General features: G+C 46.2%; 1 non-coding gene across 1 annotated transcript; it reads right to left on the bottom strand.

Moving 5' to 3' along the window:
* Positions 1 to 15,730: 15,730 nt before the first annotated feature.
* LOC119619194 (small nucleolar RNA U13) lies at positions 15,731 to 15,834 on the bottom strand. Its single transcript, XR_005235623.1, has one exon. It is a non-coding gene; the product is annotated as a small nucleolar RNA U13 (small nucleolar RNA).
* Positions 15,835 to 20,837: the final 5,003 nt, after the last annotated feature.

Genomic DNA, 20,837 nt, shown 5'->3' with positions numbered 1-20,837 from the left:
CTCCCCTCCTCACATCACCCCTCCACTTGTAATCTGGTTTAGTAAAACAAGACTTGGCCTCAAGCATCTTTCAAGATTGCCTCTAAGGGGCCTCAATTCAAAGTGGTTTGGTGTTGCTGCACCATGAAGTGAAAGCCCAGGGGAAGCCTGGAGTCAGAGGAAGGGGGATCTCAGAAGCCAGACCAATTTTTGTAGTGGCTGCACCTACCCTTGATTTTCTGAATCAGAATCTAAACAAAATTCCGTCTCTTTTTCTCTCTCTCTTTTTCTACTTGTTGAAAAAGTTGAGTGGTCTGTTCTGCAGGACAAAGTTTCTCGCACTCTGAATGTTGCTGATTATAATATTGCTGTACTTCCTGGTAGTTAGATTTTGAGGTTAAAGTGGGTTCAGGTGTGACTATTTTGGCCAGACTACTTCTAGGGTTACCAGGATTAGTAAATAAAAATACAAGATGCCCAGTTAAGTTTTAATTTCAGATAATGAGCTTTTTTTTTTTGAAATAGAGTCTTGCTGTGTCACCCAGGCTGGAGTGCAGTGGCGATCTCGGCTCACCGCAACCTCTGCCTCCCAGGCTCAAGCAATCCTCCCACCTCAGCCTCTCAGGGAGCTGGGACCACAGGCATGCACCACCTTGCCTGGCCAATTTTTTGTAAGGATGAGGTCTTGGTATGTTGCCCAGGCTGGTCTTGAACTACTGGGCTCAAGCAATCTGCCTGCCTTGACCTCCCAAAATGCTGGGATTATAGGTGTGAGCCACTGCGCCCAACCTGGTCCTTGAACATTTTTCAGCATATGTATGTCTCATTGAATATTTGGGATATATTTATACTAAAATTTATTTGATATTTGAAATCCAAATTTAACTGGACACTGTGTATTTTATCTGGAAACCCAAACTACTTCACAAGATGTATTGCGTCCACTCGTCAGGAGCTGAATATCTGGCTCTTGCTCTTTTTGCGATGTTAGAAGCTGGGGATGATCGTGGCCTAGACTGATTATTTCCCCAGAGGCTGTAAAATGATGATATTCTAATTCTATCTTTTTTCTTCATGTCTTAGCTGGAATATGTCTATAAAGAGGAACTTTTCCTCGTCAACTATTTGGTTTCCTTGGTTATTTTCATATAGAGAAAGCAGGCAACATGCTTATTTCTGTCCTTTTCTTTACCAGTTTTCAGAATAATTAATCAGTTCCCTAGAACTTGCCAAAGGTGATCAATGGGTTGTGTTCTTGACTTTAAAAGTATCATTATGATCTCAGGTGTTTTTTTTTTTTTTTTTTGAGACAGAGTCTCGCTCTGTCACCCAGGCTGGGGCACAGTGGCGCGATCTCCACTCACTGCAACCTCCGCCTCCCGGGTTCATGCCATTCTCCTGCCTCAGCCTCCCGAGTGGCTGGGACTACAGGTGCCCGCCACCATGCGCAGCTAATTTTATGTATTTTTAGTAGAGATGGGGTTTCACCATGTCAGTCAGGATGGTCTCGATCTCTTGACCTCGTGATCCACCCGCCTCGGCCTCCCAAAGTGCTGGGATTACAGGCGTGAGCCACCGTGCCTGGCCGAACTCAGGTATTTGGACATGTACATATTTTGACCCATTGCAGTTGTTATTCTTTCAGACACTCAAATTGTTCCATATTTGGCAAATGAGAGTCTCTTGAACTTGGCTACTGGGTCCTTTTGATGCCACCCCAACAGTCTTTGTTAGGTTCTTTGCTTTCTGGTGTAACAGGATATTCCAGAATCATCTTACGCATTTCTTAGCTCTGGCATGGAATTAGACATTTCTCTTAGGAACTCTTTTAGTAGGAAATGATATTTAGAGATCAAACATTTCCTACTCCCCTATTTAAAATTACAAACCCCTGCAAGTTACACATAGACCTATGTTCCCTGAGATCCCCTTACCTGATCTGCTTTTTCCCATACGGTTATCACCTTCTAACATGAATTTGTTGATTGCTTTTCTCTCAGCATGAGACTGTAAGCTTCTAAACAGCAGAGACTTGTTCACTGTCTGATGCATCGCACAACAACAGACACTCAATAAATACTCCTTTAATGAGACGATGACTATATATCACCAAATGACTTTTTTTTTTTTTTTTTTGAGACAGAGCCTTGTTCTGTTGCCCAGGCTGGGGTGCAGTGGCATGATCTTGGCTCACTGCAACCTCCACCTCCTGGGTTCAAGTAATTCTCGTGCCTCAGCCTCCCGAGTAGCTGGGATTGCCACCATATCCGGCAAATTTTTGTATTTTTAGTAGAGACGGGGTTTCACCATGTTGGCCAGGCTGGTCTGGAACTCCTGACTTCAAATGATCTGCCTGCCTCGGCTTCCCAAAATGCTAGGATGACAGGCATGAGCCACCGCACCCGGCCCCAAATTACATTTTTGAAGTGTCCATTCTCACTTCTGGTGGAGAATGTATTTGGGAGGGACTGATGTGAAGCAGGGAGGCCACTAAAGAGGCTTTTTCAGTTGTCCAGGGGAAAAACGAGGGTGGCTGAGACTAAGAATATGTCTGTGGAAATGGAAAGAAAAGTGAGGTAGAGACAAGAGGTATTTAATAGAACTGACTAAACATGGTGATGGGCTGGATGTGTGGGATGAGGGAAAAGAAAGAATGAAAGATGACTTAAAGAATTTGCCCTGTGCAAATAGATGGATAAAGAAGCTAAAGGGGTGAAGGGGAGGGGAGAGGAGAGGGAGAGATTTTGAGGATAAAGAGAATGAAGAGCTCCAATGTGGAAATGCAAGATCTGAAGTGCTTGTTAGCCAGGTGGAGACATAAAGCAAGAGGAGGATGGATGAGTCTGGGCTCAGGCATGGAGATGTAAAATTGGGTGTCATTAGTATTTAGGTGGTATTTAGAGCTCTGGAGTAGATGAGATCATTTTGACAGCTTTAGACAGCGACTAGATGCTATTTCAGAACCAAGCCCTAAAGTACCCCAACACTAATGGTCAGATAAAAGAGAAGCCTGCCAAGGAGACTGAGAAGAGGAGGCTATAGAGGCAGAGGAAAACCAGGAGAGAGTATCATCGTTAAAACCAAGAAGGAAGAATGCCTCGAGAAGGAGGAAATGGTCAACTGTGTCACATGCTACTGAAGGGTCAAGTTCTACGAGGGCAGAGGTAAACTCATTAGATTTTGCAATATATAAGTTGCTGGCAACCTTTACAAGGGAAGTTTCAGTGGAACAGTAGGGACAGATGAGTGAACAGGAAGAATGAAACCATAGAGAGTAGACTCTAGACTCTTTCTTTTTTTCCTTGTTTTGAGACAGGGTCTCGCTCTATCACCCAGGCTGGAATGCAGTGGCAGAATCATAGCTCATTGCAGCCTTGAACTCCTGGGCTGAAGTGATCCTCCCACCTCAGCCTACAGAGTTACTGGGGGTACAGGTGTGCACCACCTTGCTGGGCTAATTTTTAATGTTTTTGTATGAAGACAGTGTCCAACTATGTTGCCCTGGCTGGCCGCCAACTCCTGGCCTCAAACGATCCGTCTGCCTCAGCCTCCCAAAACATTAGGATTACAGGCGTGAACCTCCGCACCTGGCGTGACTACTATTTCAAGAAGCTTTGTAATGGAGGGGAGAAAAGGAGCAGTAGTTGGAGAGAGATGCAGAGGCGAGGAATGGGTATAGTCAAAATGTGAGATGCTGTGTAATAATGAGATGCCCCTGTGTAGTAGGAGAGCCCACTGACACAGGACTGAGAAGAAACTGAAGACTGTTGGCAACATCCATGCAAGAAATAAGAAAGACCTGAACCAGGACAGGAAAAAACAGCTAATGGAATTTATGAAGCAGGTTGACCTAGGAGTCCTCCATTTCCAGACCAGGAGGCAAATGCCAGGGTACATCATTTCTCGGGATCCAAACCTACCTGCTGAACAGACTATCTTCTCCCCACTGTCACCCCAAATCAACACACAGACGGAAACACCTGACCCTTTCGAAAAGCATAGAAAGCAGGATGCACACTGGGATCCTGAACAAATGGCCAGCTGCATGTAGGGTGGCCTGATCTGGGTTCAAAGCCGAGAAAGCACACGGAGTTTCCTTGCTCCCCGACTAGATTTAAGTAGGGTTTTAAAACACTCTTCTCTGGCTACCCAGGGATTAACCATGTGTTTCAGCAAGTGATTTAAAATCATTACTCGTCTCCTTTGGTTGAACCTCAAACGTTTGAAATGTACACAGCTTGGCAGGCTGGACAGTGCAGCTGAGCATCAAGAGGCCATGTCCCAACCATCTGTTGCCCCACTTAATTCCAGCTTTCTGCCCTTCCCGCGGCTTGGGAGCGCTGGGCTTGACAGGCAGATGCAGGACAAAGACAACTGCAGCCTTGGCTTCAAACAGTTGCTCATACAGTGTCTTGGGTGGTGGTGGGAGGGACGGGGAAATCATTGAGTTGATTCTAAGTGCTTTGCCTTGACATATGGAGTTTTTTCCTCCACCTCAGAGATCCAGAGAGTTTTAGAGACAAAGACTAAGGGTGTTATCTTTTGTTTCCCTTCCATCAGGGCGGATCAGTGGATTTCAAACTGTGCTCAGCTACTCTGAGGTCATTCAGCAGTGCCAATGGAAAGATTAGAATCTCATTACAATTATATTTAAATATTTTTCTCTTTTTTCTTATTTTATTATTATTATTATTTTTGAGACAGGATCTCGCTCTGTTGCCCAGGCTGGAGTGCAGTGGCATGATCTTGGCTCATTGCAGCCTTGACCTCCCCTAGGTCCCATCTCAGCCTCCACAGTAGCTGGGATTATAGGCACATGCCGCCACGCTCAGCTAATTTCTTTTGTATTTTTTTTTTCCCTTAAATATGGGCTTTTGCCATGTTATTCAGGCCGGTCTCAAACCCCTGGAGGCTCAAGCGATTCTCCTGCCCTGGCCTCCCAAAGTGTTGAGATTATAGACATGAGCCACCGCCTCTGGCCCTATTTAACTATGTCTTAAAACAGCTATTAAAATGTTTAGGGGGCCGGGTGCGGTGGCTCACGCCTGTAATCTTTGGGGGGCCAAGGCGGGTGGATCATGAGGTCAGGAGATCGAGACCATCCTGACTAACATGGTGAAACCCTGTCTCCACTAAAAATACAAAAAATTAGCCAGGCGTGGTGGTGGGCATCTGTAGTCCCAGCTACTCGAGAGGCTGAGGCAGGAGAATGGTGTGAACCCAGGAGGCGGAGCTTGCAGTGAGCCGAGATTGTGCCACTGCACTCCAGCCTGGGCAACAGAGTGAGACTTCGTCTCAAAAAAAAAAAAAAAAAGTTTAGGGGACAGGTTTGGTGGCTCACACCTGTAATCCCAGCACTTTGGTAGGCTGAGGCAGGAGGATAGCTTGACCAGCCTGGGCAACATAGCAAGACCTTGTCTCTACAAAAAAATTTGAAAACTTAGCCAAGTATGGTTCCATGTGCCTATAGTCTCAGCTACTTGGGAGGCCAAGGTGGGAGGATCACTTGAGTCCAGGAGTTCAGGGTTTTAACACACTGTGATCGTACCTGTGAATAGCCACTGCACTCTATCCAGCCTGGGCGTCACAGCAAGACTCTGTCTCTAAAAAAGTTTAGTCCATAACAATATAAGTGCATTAAACACTTACTTTTAGCATGTCAAGACCTTGGTGGTTTAAGTTGCATCACCAGGTAAACTAATTTTTTAACAGGGCAGCCAATTTTATTTTTTATTAATGATTTTATATTTTAGAAAAATTTTAGGCCAGGTGCAATGGCTCACGCCTGTAATCCCAGCACTTTGGGAGGCCAAGGCAAGTGGATCATGAGGTCAGGAGATCAAGACTTGGCTAACATGGTGAAACCCCGTCTCTACTAAAAATATAAAAAATTAGCCAGGCATGGTGGCATGCGCCTATAATCCCAGCTACTCGGGAGACTGAGGCAGGAGCATCGCTTGAACCCGGGAGGTGGAGGTTGCAGTGAGCCTAGATCACGCCACTGCACTCCAGCCTGGGTGACAGAGCGGGACTCCATCTCAAAAAAACGAACAAACAAAACAAAAAACAAAAAGGAAAGAAAAATTTTAGATTTGCAAAAACATTGAGCAAATAATAGAGTTCCCATGTTACCTTCCCCTTTCCAGCAGTCACTTTCTCCTGTTATTAACATCTTAAATTGATAGGGTACATTTGTTACAATTGATAGACCAATGTTGACACATTATTAACTAAAGTCCATAATTTATTCATATTTCCTTAGTTTTTACCTAAAGGCCTTTTTCTGTCCCTGGATCCTGTTTAAGATAATACCTTACATTTTGCTCTCCTATCTCCTTAGGCTTCTCTTGGCTGTGACAATTTTTCAGACTTTCCTTGTTTTTGATGACCTTCTGAGTTTTGAAGAGTACTAGTAGAGAATTTTGTAGTATGGCCCTCTAGTGAGATTTATCTGATGGTTTTCTCACAAGTAGACTGGAGTTAAGAGACTTGGGAAGGAAGATCACAGAGATAAAGGTGTCATTTTCATGATATCATATCAAGGGTATGTACTATCAACATGATTTATCAACATGATTTATGAGTGTTGATGTTGACCTTGATCACCTAGCTGAAGCAGTATTTGTTTTTATTCTTTTTTTTTTTTTTGAGATGGAGTCTCACTCTATCACCCAGGCTGGAGTGCAATGGCACAATCTCGGTTCACTGCAATCTCTGCCTCCCTGGTTCAAGCAATTCTCCTGCCTCAGCCTCCCAGGTAGCTGGGATTACAGGCACCTGCCACTCCACCTAGCTAATTTTTGTATTTTCAGTAAAGATGGGGGTTTCACCATGTTGGCGAGGCTGGTCTCGAACTCCTGACCTCTAATGATCTGCTCGCCTCAGTCTCCCAAAGTTCTGGGATTACAGGTGTAAGCCACTGTGCCCAGTCTATTTTTACTCTTTTTTAAATTAAAAATTATGTAAGTGTCGATTCACAGATATTCATTCTACACTTTGGGTTGTAATCCAATACTACTTTATCCTGTTGGTGACATTGTTCCAACTTTGGCCACTGGGGCACAGTTGACTCCTGTGCCTCCCTGTCATACCCCCATCTGTGTAGTAATTTTTTATTTTTTGAGACAGAGTTTCGCTCTTGCTGCCCAGGCTGGAGTGCAATGGTGTGATCTCCAGCTCACTGCAACCTCTGCCTCCCAGGTTCAAGCAATTCTTCTGCCTCAGCCTCCCAAGTAGCCGAGATTACAAGCAAGTGCCACCACGCCCGGCTAATTTTGTATTTTTAGTAGAGATGGGGTTTCTCCATGTTGGTCAGGCTGGTCTCGAACTCCCAACCTCAGGTGATCTGCCCACCTCAGCCTCCCAAAGTGCTGGGATTACAGGTGTGAGCCACCGTGCCCAGCAGTAATTTTTTTCTAAACTCAATTTTATGCAGACTTTGGCACAAGCTCCTCCCAGCATCTCTGAGCCCAGCTAGCACTGAGATGGGTGGGTCAAGCCGATGTTGCAGTGCTGTGCCAGCCTGGGCACGTCTGCTTGTGAAGAGCAAAGCAGTGAAGAGCCGAGAGCTTCCTGCAGTTGGGTGTACCAGGCTCCATAAACCACCAGGCCTATAACAGGGAACACCACCGGCAGAGTGATGAAATTGTCTTGGTTGTTTAATATTTGTCATAAGTTTTAGTTGTTTATTGCCTGATTTTTATGTTTATGATGACGAAAAGCAGTTGTTAGATATTTTGATAGTTACTCATTCAACTTTGAAACAAATATTTCTACTGCTTCTCTTTCTAGCTTCTAGATTGGTTTAATTGAAGACTATTCTAATCTCAAAAGAGAATCTGAAAAAAAATTCCTTTAGCAGGAGTTAAGAGCACAAATCCTGAATTGGGACTGCCTAGATTTAAGTCCTTGACCTCGGACAAAACACTCCTCTGTCCCTCAGTTTTCTCGTTTACAAAAGGGGGATGTTAATGATAGACCCACTTCAAAACATTTGTTAAGTGAATTAACATATGCAAAGTGATTAGGACAGGGCCTGGCATATAGTGAGTGCTACGTTAACAGTTTTTTGTGGCGGCTGTTGTTGTGTCTCGCTCTGTCACCCAGGTTGGAGTGCAGTGGTGTGATCACGGCTCACTGTAGTCTCAACTTCCTGGGCTCAAGCAATCCTCCCACCTCAGTCTCCCAAGTAGCTGGAACTACAGACATGCACCACGATGCCTGGCTACTTTTTAAATTGTTTTTTGTAGAGACGGGGTCTTCCTATGTTGCCCAGGCTGGTCTTGAACTCCTGGGCTCAAGTGACTCTCCTGCCCTAGCCACCCAAAGTGCTGGGATGACAGGCAGGAGCCACAGTGCCCACAGTGCCCAGCCAGTAATAGTTGTTATCATTATTATTTATAACCATCCATCTGTATGATCAGAATTTTCTCAGAACCGTGTGTACCAAAGCAAAATGCAAAAATAAGTTGGATGCAGAGACTGAAATAAGACTGTGAATTGGTCGGAACTCTGACTTAAAAATGCAACAGAAACTGGCTCTGGATGATTTTAAGCAGAAGAGGGATTTATGGTAAAGATGCTGGGCAGCCCACAGGTCTCTGGGAAGGCTAAAGAGCCAGTTTAGGGCATGAATGAGAGCAAAGGGTGTGAGACAGCAGCCAGGAACATGGCCAGAACTGTGGAGCACAAGCTATGCAGACAGTCCTGCTTTGTTCTCAGAACACTGGGCAGCTGTGCCACAACCATGGCTGGGGTCTGAACCATATCCCTGCTGCTGTTGCCCTGGAATCTGGACAAGGCTGCAGTAGCCATGGCCACTTCCACCAGAAAAGTTTCTGTGCCGGCCTCTGGCTTGGTCCAGGCTCCTCGGTCCACGGAACCTGAGTGGCCCAGCCGAGATCACATGACTAAGCCCTGCAGCTAAAGGAGGTTGAGAAGCATCTGGCATTTTCAGCCTCTATGTTGACAGGTAAGCAAAAGGCTCCAGCTTCCACGAAGGCTCCTAAGATGGCATCTTCCACAAACCTGGGAAGGGACTCCAAAACCGGGTAGCCAAAAAGTAACAAATGTTACTCATTACCCTGCTTTCAAATTTTGTTCCATCGTATTGGTATCATTGATGGACTTTATTTTTTTATTTTTATTTTATGTTTTTGAAATGGAGTTTCGCTCTTTTTGCCCAGGCTGGAGTGCAGTGGCGCAATCTCGGCTGACTGAAACCTCCGCCTCCGGGGTTCAAAGGATTGTCCTGCCTCAGCCTCCCAAGCAGCTGGGATTACAGGCGCCCACCACTACACCCAGCTAATTTTACAAAAAACTACAAAGTTTTAGTAGAGAAGGGGTTTCTCCATGTTGGCCAGACTGGTCTCAAACTCCTGACCTCATGATTCACTCGCTTTGGCCTCCCAAAGTGTTGGGATTATAGGCGTGAGCCACCGTGCCCGGCCCACTGATGGACTTTATAACAAGCACTGGCCCAGTGCTCTGGTATCCCTTGTATTTTTCCTTTTTAAAAAAAATAGAGAGGCCGGGCGCGGTGGCTCAAGCCTGTAATCCCAGCACTTTGGGAGGCCGAGACGGGCGGATCACGAGGTCAGGAGATCGAGACCATCCTGGCTAACACAGTGAAACCCCGTCTCTACTAAAAACACAAAAAACTAGCCGGGCGAGGTGGCGGGCGCCTGTAGTCCCCGCTACTCGGGAGGCTGAGGCAGGAGAATGGCGTAAACCCGGGAGGCGGAGCTTGCAGTGAGCTGAGATCCGGCCACTGCACTCCAGCCCGGGCGACAGAGCAAGACTCCGTCTCAAAAAAAAAAAAAAAAAAAAAAATAGAGATGGGATCTATGTTGCCCAATCTGGAGTGCAGTGGCACGATCTCAGCTCACTGCAACCTCTGCCTCCTGGGTTCAAGCAATTCTCCTGCCTCAGCCTCCTGAGTAGCTAGGATTACAGGTGTGCGCCACCACACCTGGCTAATTTTTGTATTTTTAGTAGAGACAGGTTTTGCCATGTTGGCCAGGCTGGTCTCGAATTCCTGACCTTAGGTGATCCTCTCTCCTCGACCTCCCAAAGTGCTAGGATTACAAGTGTGAGCCACCGTGCCCGGCTGTATTTTTCCTTTTTTTAAAGACTAGAGATGGAATCTCGCTACGTTGCCCAAGCTGGATTGCAGCAGCTATTCACAGGCATACCACAGCTCACTGCAAACTCAAATTCCTAGGCTCAAGTGCTCCTCCCGCCCTAGCCTCTCAAATAGATGGGACTACAGGCAAACACCACCATGCCTAATTTTGTATTATTATTATTTTTTTAATGGAGTCTCATCCTATTGCCCAGGCTGGAGTGCAGTGGTACAATCTCAGCTCACTGCAACCTCTGCCTCCCAGGTTCAAATGACTCTCTTGCCTCAGCCTCCCGAGTAGCTGGGGTAACAGCCATGTGCCACCACACCCAGCTAATTTTTGTATTTTTATTAGAGACGATGTTTCACCATGTTGGCCAGGCTGGTCTCGAACTCCTGACTTCAGGTGATCCTCCTGCCTCGGCCTCCCAAAGTTTTGGAATTACAGGCATGAGCGACTATACCCAGCCTAATTTTGTATTTTTTAAATCAACAGATGCCAAAATGAACACTACTATCATGTGGACTCTGAAATGTTGTGCTTTCAAAACGAAGTCTTCATGTTAGAACGCTGCAAACCCTTCACATCGTCCCAACACTCCTTTCCAAAGTGGAGAAATGGAGGCCCAAGGGGTGAAGTGACTTATGCAAGTCCACACAGTTGGTTTAGTAGCAGGACTGGGCCTCGTGTCGCAGTTCTTAATTTGCCTCATTGCTGTGCTGCCAGCAGCCAGCTCAGGAACAGGCCCGGCCCTCCAGCCCCACAGCCACCTCCTTCTCAAAGCAGGTCTTGACAGGAACCCAAAGCTGCTCTGGAATACTGGCCTGTGGCTGCTGCTGCTGCTTTCCTCATCTTTACTTCTGGGATGAGAAGTCCTAAGTGACTTTCTCTCTGCCTTCTAGCTCCTCCACAGAGACAGGAAGGAAAAAAAAAAGAGCAAGGCTGACAACACCCCCTGCACTGGGAGTGCTCTCCTCCCTGATGGTACTAGACCTGGGAGGACCTCGCCTAATAGACTCTGACCTCTGCCAGGCTCCACTCAGCCGTTTCTCAGAGTCGCTCCCCTCCTGCCCTCCCTCACTTTTGACTTGCTCCAGATCCTATGAACCAGAGTTCCTGGTCCTGCCTTCCTGCCCTGGTTCCCAGTCCCATGCTTTGGTCACATCCTGACATGGGCTGTCTGTACCCAGCACCGGAACTGCCTGTCTCCTCGCCTGGTCAGCCAGATCTGGAGCCAGCCACTCCTCAGGAAGCTCCGGAAACAGGGCTCATACCCTATTTTCCCTGGCATCCTCGGCACCCAACAGGGCCTGGCCCTGCAAACCCTTGTTGAAAGGAGGAATGGCCTGTTCTGTGTGAATGCTGCCCGTGCCTCATCATGACAAATTAGAGCAAAGGAAGGTGGAGGTGCTGAGAGGGCATTTCTACCAAACTATGAGCCACTTCTCTTATATGCTACCTGGGGGGATGTCTGTCTTATGTTGAGACCAGTTATGTAGATCTGAAATTCAAATGCCATAAACAAGATCTGGGCTGTGACCTGCCCAGGCCAGAGCAAGGAAAACTGGTCTTGGGAATCCAGAAAGAACTTCAGGATTAGGCAAAGTCTGCTGAGCTAAACCAAGAAGTGAGATATACATTCATTCATTCATTCATTCATTCATTCATCCATCCATTCAATAAATATGTATTGAGGGCCAGGTGCGGTGACTCACACCTGTAATCCCAGCACTTTGGGAGGCCGAGGCGGGCGGATCACAAGGTCAGGAGATCGAGACCATCCTGGCTAACACGGTGAAACCCCGTCTCTCCTAAAACTACAAAAAAATTAGCCAGGCGTGGTGGCGGGTGCCTGTAGTCCCAGCTACTCAGGAGGCTGAGGCAGGAGAATGGTGTGAACCCAGGAGGCGAAGCTTGCAGTGAGCAGAGATTGTGCCACTACACTCCAGCCTGGGCGACAGAGCAAGACTCTGTCTCAATAAATAAATAAAATAAATAAATATGTATTGAGCACCATGTGTGTCAGGTTCTAAGAGAGGCACCCAGAGATTTTTTTTTTTTTTTTTTTTTTTGAGACGGAGTCTCGCTCTGCCGCCCAGGCTGGAGTGCAGTGGCCGGATCTCAGCTCACTGCAAGCTCCGCCTCCCGGGTTCACGCCATTCTCGTGCCTCCGCCTCCCGAGTAGCTGGGACTACAGGCGCCCGCCACCTCGCCCGGCTAGTTTTTTGTATTTTTTTAGTAGAGACGGGGTTTCACCATGTTAACCAGGATGGTCTCGATCTCCTGACCTCGTGATCCGCCCGTCTCGGCCTCCCAAAGTGCTGGGATTACAGGCTTGAGCCACCGCGCCCGGCCTGGCACCCAGAGATTTAATGGTAAATGACATATACTCCCTGCCCCCAAGGAGCTTAGAATGAGGAAGACAAAGCAGGGAATTGGTATCTACCATAGATTATGATGTGGGCTAGAATAATAATAGCTAACATTTATGGAGTGTTCACTACATGCCAGACTCTGCACTAAGCCCTGCATGGTTTCATATAATCCTTACAGAAACCGTATTAGTAGATATTATTATTATTCCATCTTACAGATGAGGAAACAGAGGCACAGAGAAGTTAAGTGACTTGCCCAATGTCACACAGCTGGGGCACATAGCATACCAAAAATTTAAATCCAGGCTGGGTGCGGTGGCACACGCCTGTAATCCCATCACTTTGAGAGGCCAAGGCAGGCAGATTGCTTGAGGCTAGTTTAAGACCAGCCTGGGCAACATGGCAAGACCCTGTCCCTATAAAACAAACAGAAAATTAGGCATGGTGGTGCGCACCTGTAGTCCCAGCTACTTGGGAGGCTGAGGTGGGGGGATCGCTTGAGCCCAGGAGGCAGAGGTGGCAGTGCACCCTGATTATGTCACTGCATTTCCGCCTAGGTGTCAGAGTGAGACCCTGTCTCAAAAATAAACAAATAAGTAAGTAAATCCAGGAAGTTAGACTCTAGGGCCTGTGCTTCCAGAGGACAGCACAGGGTATTATCGTAGCACAGAGAGATGTACCTGACATGGGAGGGCAAGGAAGGCTTCCTTGAGGAGATCACATATGAGCAGAGTCCAAAACAACCAGGCAGAATTGGGAGAACAGGGGAGGAAAGGGCATTCCAGACTAAAGGAACAGCACGTACAAAGACTGGCGGCAAGAGGCCATAGTGCGTTAATTACTATTTAGTGAGTACCAACTGTGTGTCAAGGACATCTAGAAGCCTTCAGGGACTGTAATCAGTATCAAATGACTGGCTTGTCTGGGATGAAGAGAAGACTGGGGAGAGAAGCGGCTGGAAGGTACAGGAAGTACCAGTTCACAAAGGTCTTTAAATCCAGGCTAAGGAGTCAAGACTTTATCCACAGGGCAGTGGGGAGATGCTTAAGGATAAGCAGAGAGTTTCCTAATCAAGTTGTACCTCAGTAAACTCACTTTGAACCATACTAGTTAAAGGAATGAAGGCACGCAAGGCTGGAGGGCATGCTAGGTGCCCACTCCGGAGATGATGGTGGCCCAAAGAGGTGATTGGCAGTGGCAGGAGAGACAAGTAGCCTGGTTTGATTATTTCACTGGAGGGGAGCTCACCATCATACCAGAAGATTCGTGGGGACCAAGATACCAGCCGAACCTCAGAGGGTCAAGGGTCAGCAATGGCCCAGTGCCAGGCAGTTCGCCAAACTCTGAACAGGTGAGGAGACAGGAGGAGAAAAACCCAGCAGGAGTTGGCGTGGACCCTGCAGCAGGAAAGGACTCCAGCCCTGGGGGGACTGATGAAGAAAGAGAATTTTCCATCCAACAACTGGGGACAGGGGAGACAATGAGAAACCAGAACCAGAAAGGCGAGTCCCTCAGGCTGGCAGCCAGACCGAGGATGCTCAGCTTCGAGAAAGGGATGGAGTTCCTTCCGTGTCCCTCCTCCTCCCTGGTCCTAAACACCCCCTTCCATGGCAGGTGGATTCTGCTTTTTTGTTTGTTTTGTTTTGTTTTGTTTTGTTTTCGAGATGTGGTCTCACTCTGTCACCCAGGCTGGAGTGCAGTGGCGCGATCTCAGCTCACTGCAACCTCCGCCTCCCAGACTCAAGTGATCCTCCCTCCTCAGCCTCCTGAGAAGCTATGACCACAGGAATGCACCACCATGCCTGGCTATTTTTTGTATTTTTGGTAGAGATGGGGTTTTGCCATGTTGCCCAGGCTGGACAGGTGGATTGTTTAATCAGGTTGGGTGAAGAGGGGGCAATATGGTGAAAGGGAAAGAGCAAGAGTTTTGAAGTCAGAGTCTGAGTTGAACCTCATCCTTGAGCCACTCACTAGCTCTGTGACTTCAGGTAAGTTACTTAACCTCTCTGAGCCATAGCTCATTCATCTGTAAAATGAGAATAAACAACAACTACTCCCGAGGGGTTGCTGAATGGGAATAGCACCACTAGCTCCTGCAGTGGAGTTATTGTGAGGATGCAGAGTTAACATTTGAAAGCCCAGGGCCTGGCACCAGGGTGGGAGCTCAGTCAATTCATCAACCATCCTCCTTCATCAGAAACCATCCATGTGCAGGACCTTAGGCTGAGGCTGCCTTTTAACAAATCCAGGGAAATATCACCATTTCATTTAGCAGGCCAGGAATCAGGGTCAGAGAGTTAAGAAACATGTCCCACTTCACATTGCATTGTTTCTCCAAACTGTAGCCTTGCATCTTCTGCACAACTTTTTCGATATCAACTGTACCTATACTATTTTTTGCTTCATATTTTATTTAAATTAGTCCCTCTTTTACATTAATCAATGTATTCTTTTATTTAAGAGATGGGGCTAGGTGCGGTGGCTGATACCTGTCATCCCAGCACTTTGGGAGGCTGAGGTGGGCAGATCACTTGAGGTCAGGAGTTTGAGACCAGCCTGGTCAACATGCTGAAACCCTGTCTCTACCAAAAATACAAAAATTAGCCGGGGATGGTGGTGCATGCCTGCAATCCCAGCTACTTGGGAGGCTGAGGCACAAGTATCACTTGAACCCGGGAGGCAGAGGTTGCAATGAGCCAAGATCATGCCACTGCACTCCTGCCTGGGTGACAGAGCAAAACTCTGTCTCAAAAAAAAAAAAAAAAAAAAAAAAAAAAGGCCGGGCTTGGTGGCTCACGCCTGTAATCCCAACACTTTGGGAGGCCGAGGCAGGCGGATCACAAGGTCAAGAGATCGAGACCATTCTGGCCAACATGGTGAAACCCCATCTCTACTAAAAGTACAAAAATTAGCTGGGCATGGTGGTGCTTGCTTGTAATCCCAGCTACTCAGGAGGCTGAGGCAGGAGAATTGCTTGAACCTGGGAGGCGGAGGTTGCAGTGAGCCAAGATCACCACTGCACTCCAGCCTGGTGACAGAGCGAAACTCCGTCTCAAAAATAAGTAAATAAATAAAAGATGGGGTCTCACTATGATGCTGAGGCTGGAGTGCAATGGCTAGTATTCACAGATGTGAACATAGCACACTACAGCATTTTCAAGAGATCCACCTGCCTCAGGCTCCCGGGTAGCTATGACGACAGGCACATATCTGGTTCCAATGTATGTTTTTCTTTTTTTCTTTTTTTCCCCACATCAGATGGGTAATGTGCTGACAATATAACAAGGTTTGAGTTAGGCACATCTCACAGATGAAAGTGAAAAGCCAATTGTCACGCTTATGAACTACAAAAGGATACCAATTTACTTTTTTTTTTTTTTTTGAGACAGGGTCTCACTTTGTTACCCAGGCTGGAGTGCAGTGGTGCAATCACAGCTCACTGCAGCCTAGACCTCCCAGGCTCAAAGTGAGCCTCCTCCCTCAGTTTCCTGAGTAGCTGGGACTAGAGGAGTATGCCACCATGCCTGGCTAATTTTTTTTTATTTTTTGTAGAGATAGGATCTCACTATGTTGCCCAGGCTGGTCTCAAACTCCTGGGCTAAAGTGATCTTCCCACTTTGGCCTCCCAAACTGCTGGGATTACAGGCGTGAGCCACCGTGCCTGACCTCAATTTACTTTTTAAAATGGCTTTGTGGGGATGTAATTTGCATACCATCCAACTCACCCATATAAAGCTTATGATTCAGTGGGTTTTTTTTTTTTAGTATATTCACAGAATTGTGCAACATTACCACAATCAATTTTAGAACATTTTCATAATTAAGTTACTTTTAAAGGAAACTTTGCATCATTCTCATAAGTGGAAAACCTGAATTATTTGCCACAAATGGAAGGCAAAACAAAAATAAAGTAAAGAGAGCTGGGCAATGTTATTAAATGCTATCTAGCTAGTGCTGCCTGTGAAGTATCTGAGCTTGAGACTTCTCTCTTTGCCAAAAAGGGAGGATGGGAAGTATTGAAGAGTTGTTGAAGACACACCAGCACTAAACTGAGACTCTCTCTTTAACATAATCAGAAAAACAAAAAGAAAACTGAAAAGAAAAATTACTTTTTCAATATATAATTTAATGCCACATCTCTGAGCCACCCAAAATCATCTTAAGTCTACGTCCCCACGTGCCTCCTCCAGGTAATTTAAGTCACTTGCCCAGTGTCACACGGCTAGGTAGTGGCAGACTAAGCCTAGAATTCAGGCTTCTTAACTGCTAATGCTATGTCCTTTCCACTACGTCATAGTCCTCTTTGCAATTATTATTTTAAATTAGGTCAAGTGCCTGATGTGTGTGCTAGGCAGCCCTGTTACAGATTTATAAAGCACAAATTTTACAGCTAGAAGGCACACCAGAAACAATCTAATCTAACTCATTTCATTTTACAGATGAGAAAACCAACAAGTTTGTTCACTTAAGCATGTTTAGAATTGCCTGTCAGTCAATCGGCTAGAACATACAACCAACAATATAGCTATAAACAGCCCAGAATTACAATGACCTTTCTCCGGTCTCAGCCTTAAATCAAACTTCCGGATATCTCAGCCCGGTCACCAGGTCCTGGTTCAGCTTCAGTCTTGCTCTTCAATTTGGTCCGTTCTCACTTCTACATGAGTAGTTTCCCCTTGACCTAAACTGCCTAGGTGGCTTTAAGGATCACAGGGGTGAGGGGAATTCACTGGTGGATTGAAGGAGTGTGTTATATGAGAAAGAAATGAGAGCTTCTCAAGAACTGTGGAGGGTTTAAGATTTTATCCTACTTGCAAGCTAATAAGTGAGCCTGTCGCAGTTTCATGGATGCTGGCAGAAGACAGAAGACTTCTAGGTGTGTCTGAAACAAAAGGTCTTATTTGCTCATAGAAATAGCAATAGCAAAAATATTGACATTTTCTTGTGCTTGTTTCCTGAGTCCCAGTTCCCAAAGGCAATGCAAAGGGGGCCAGGTGACATCTGTACACACAGCAAAGCATATCACAAGACAGCCTAGCTTTAAGCTTGGGGAAGCAGAATCTCTCTCTCTTTTTTTTTTTTTCGAGTCAGCATCTTGCTCTATTGCCCAGGCAGTCATAGCTCACTGCAACCTCAAACTCCTGGGCTCAAGCAATCCTCCTGCCTCCGCCTAGGTGTGAGCTGAAGCACCGTGCTCAGAATCTTAGCTAATGGATAGTAAGCATGCTTTACTTTGCTCTGGGAAAGAAGCTCTCCTAAAAAGTTGGTCTGAAACAAAGGGCAGTGACTCTGCTCGCAAGGCATGCAGACATGGAAGAGACCCACGGAGAACTGTCTTCCAACAAGCATTATGTACATGCAGTCTATGGGAAGTGAGCTCACGGTTCTTTGCCATACTGGAAGGCACAGGGTGGGGAAGATGGAGAACCAGAAGCCCAAGTCCACTAGTGCTTTCTGTTCTATATTGATTCTTACTGGTTTCAGTTATGGAAAGAGCATTTGGAGGCTTGCTTGTGGATTTTGGCACGTGTCTTATTTATTTTTTATTTATTTATTTTTTTGAGACAGAGTCTCACTCTGTCGCCCAGGCTGGAGTGCAGTGGTGCCATCTCGGCTCACTGCAAGCTCCATCTCCCAGGTTCACGCCATTCTCCTGCCTCAGCCTCCCAAGTAGCTGGGACTACAGGCACCCGCCACCACGCCCAGCTAATTTTTTGTATTTTTAGTAAAGACGGGGTTTCACCATGTTAGCCAGGAGGGTCTCGATCTCCTGACCTTATGATCTGCCTGCCTCAGCCTCCCAAAGTGCTGGGATTACAGGTGTGAGCCACTGCGCCCGGCACGTGTCTTATTTTTTGCTGTATATAGTCCTCAATTCACAGCCTTGACCGGGTTTAGACAATTCAAGTCATTCCTTTGCATAGCTATTAGAAAACCCTACAAGCTCCATAAATTCACAGTTGGGAGAAAGAATATAACCTTCCAAATTTTATCTGCTTCCTGAAAATCATGCATGCTGGGAGAATCCAGGGTGGCCACACTGCAGTTGGTTGTGGGATGTTCACTCATCTCTTGCATCACGTTTATTAATACCTAAAATAAATGTGGTAAGATCTAACAGTCACCATGATGTAGTCACCAAGATTCCTGACTTGGTCTAGTCTCTCATCTGAAATGAGGACTACATGGGCCATGAAGGAAGATGTTATTTGTTATGTGGGGTCCACATCTGAGGCAGATATTTTGTGTCTATAACCAAGACCTTGAATCCAGGCCTCAGGCTGTCAGGAATAATGGCTGTTCGTTTTATTCCTCTGCCTGGAGAAGAATAAATTCTTAGGCTAAAGAAAAGCCAAAGCAACTGAGGACAGGAGCTCAGAGATACTGCTGGAACCATACCAAGACCTGGGATGTGGTCCACAGAGGAATTCTGTGGCATTCCATGGGTCCTCAGGCTCTTTGCAATCAACTCAGATGGGAGTTAACCTGTTGACTGGACTCAGGCAATGAGTTCCTGGTAGGTGAGTCAGTGGCCACACCCTCCAACTGGGGGCAAAGAGCAAAAATTATGTCAGTAAAACAAGGCCGAGCACAATGGTACAGGGCAAAGGCCATTGAGTGGGATATCCTTAGCTGGTGATTCTAAAAGAGTGATATGGGAACCAGAGATGTTCCTGCAGATGTGGTGGGCTGCTCTAGATATAAATATAAATATAAATATAAATATAAATATAAATATAAATATAAATATAAATATAAATATAAAGCTGACTATCCAAAGAGGTCCTTCTAGCTCATTGCCTCCTGAAGACCTCTATTTGGAATCGGGAAGTAAAAGGGGATAAATTAGAGGGATCATGGAGTCTTTTGCCCTGTCCAAGCAATCCATAAACTAAAGCTTTTACGAAATTCCTTGGTGCTATTGTGAAGAATTTCAGTTCATGAAGATCCCTGAAGATCTGCAGTCCCCTATGGAGTCTATATACTGCCACACACCTGGTTGCTGTAATCCCCAGATATTACCACACCCAGAAGAGGAAGACTTCCTTCTTCCCAAAAGAAGCTGTGGGCCCTGAAGTAATCTCATGAATGCCTAGCAACCTCTTGGTCTATGAACCCAAATGATACCTCCCACATTATGCTAAGACTGATGTCCCAGGACCAACATGTATTACTGGCAGAGGACTGTGAAAATACTTCCTCCCCACTGTGCAGTGGGCTTTAACTTTTGAGCTGTGCCCGCCAATAAATAGTGACCTATCTCAGACAAGAAAAAGCACACTGTGTGGGGTGAAAGAACCGGGCTCCAGCACAGCTGGCCAGTCTGGTCCCAGAAATGCCATGCAGGTTGCCTTGATTTTTGGATTTGTGTTTTTCTATCCATTGTGAAAGACTGATTTACACACTCTGAGTGGTTGTACAGCCTTGCTGGGCTCCTGTGATCGTCAAACGCACAGAATTTCCACAGCAGCTTTGGAGAGCTGACTCCTGTTTACTTTTGTTAACCATTTCTACACTTGGCCTCCAGATTGTGGCCTGCGAGGCTAACAAGTCTGAGAAGAAGCTTCAAGAAAGAATGTGTGAATTAGAGTTTATCCCGAAGCCAGGGATAAACTTGAAAGATACAATCAGATTGTACTTTCAAGATACTGTCTCACGGCCAGGCACGGTGGCTCACGTCTGTAATCCCAGCACTTTGGGAGGCCAAGGCTTGCAGATCACTCAAGGTCAGGAGTTCGAGAGCAGCCCGGCCAACGTGGTGAAACCCCGTCTCTACTAAAAAAAAAAAAACCTAAAAAAATTAGCTGAGGCAGGAGAAGCGCTTGAACCCAGGAGGCAGAGGTTGCAGTAAGCCAAGATTGCATCACTGTACTCCAGCCCGGGTGACAGAGTGAGACTCCGTGTCAAAAAAAAAAAAAAAAAAGTAGACTGTTTCAGAGTTTGGGACTCAAGCCATTGACTTTCTAGTGGCTTGTTACTTTGGAAACCTTCTGGTGACCTAGCATCCTGGGACATTGCTTGGCCCACCTAGTTTGACTTTCTGCTCAGGCTCTTATATAAAAACCAGGGCTTCTAATACCTGGCATAAACACTTCACAGAGAACACCACATTTAGAAGACATCCCTGCAGTAGTTTTCTATGGCTACTGTAACAAATTACCACAGTTGTATATGGCTACTGTAACAAATTACCACCAACTTGGCAACTTAAAACAACACAGACTTTTTACCTTGCAGTTCTGTGGGTCAAAAATCCAATGCAAGTTTACCAGGCTAAAATCAAGGTGCTGGCTAGATCGTGTTCCTTTCTGGGGTTCCAGAGAATTTGTTTCCCTGCCTTTTCTGGCTTCCAGAAACT

The sequence above is a fragment of the Chlorocebus sabaeus genome, chromosome 24, assembly GCF_047675955.1.
Source record: "Chlorocebus sabaeus isolate Y175 chromosome 24, mChlSab1.0.hap1, whole genome shotgun sequence".
NCBI lineage: Eukaryota > Metazoa > Chordata > Mammalia > Primates > Cercopithecidae > Chlorocebus > Chlorocebus sabaeus.
The sequence above is the reverse complement of the archived record's forward strand: the minus strand, read 5'-3'. Positions and strand labels throughout refer to the sequence as shown.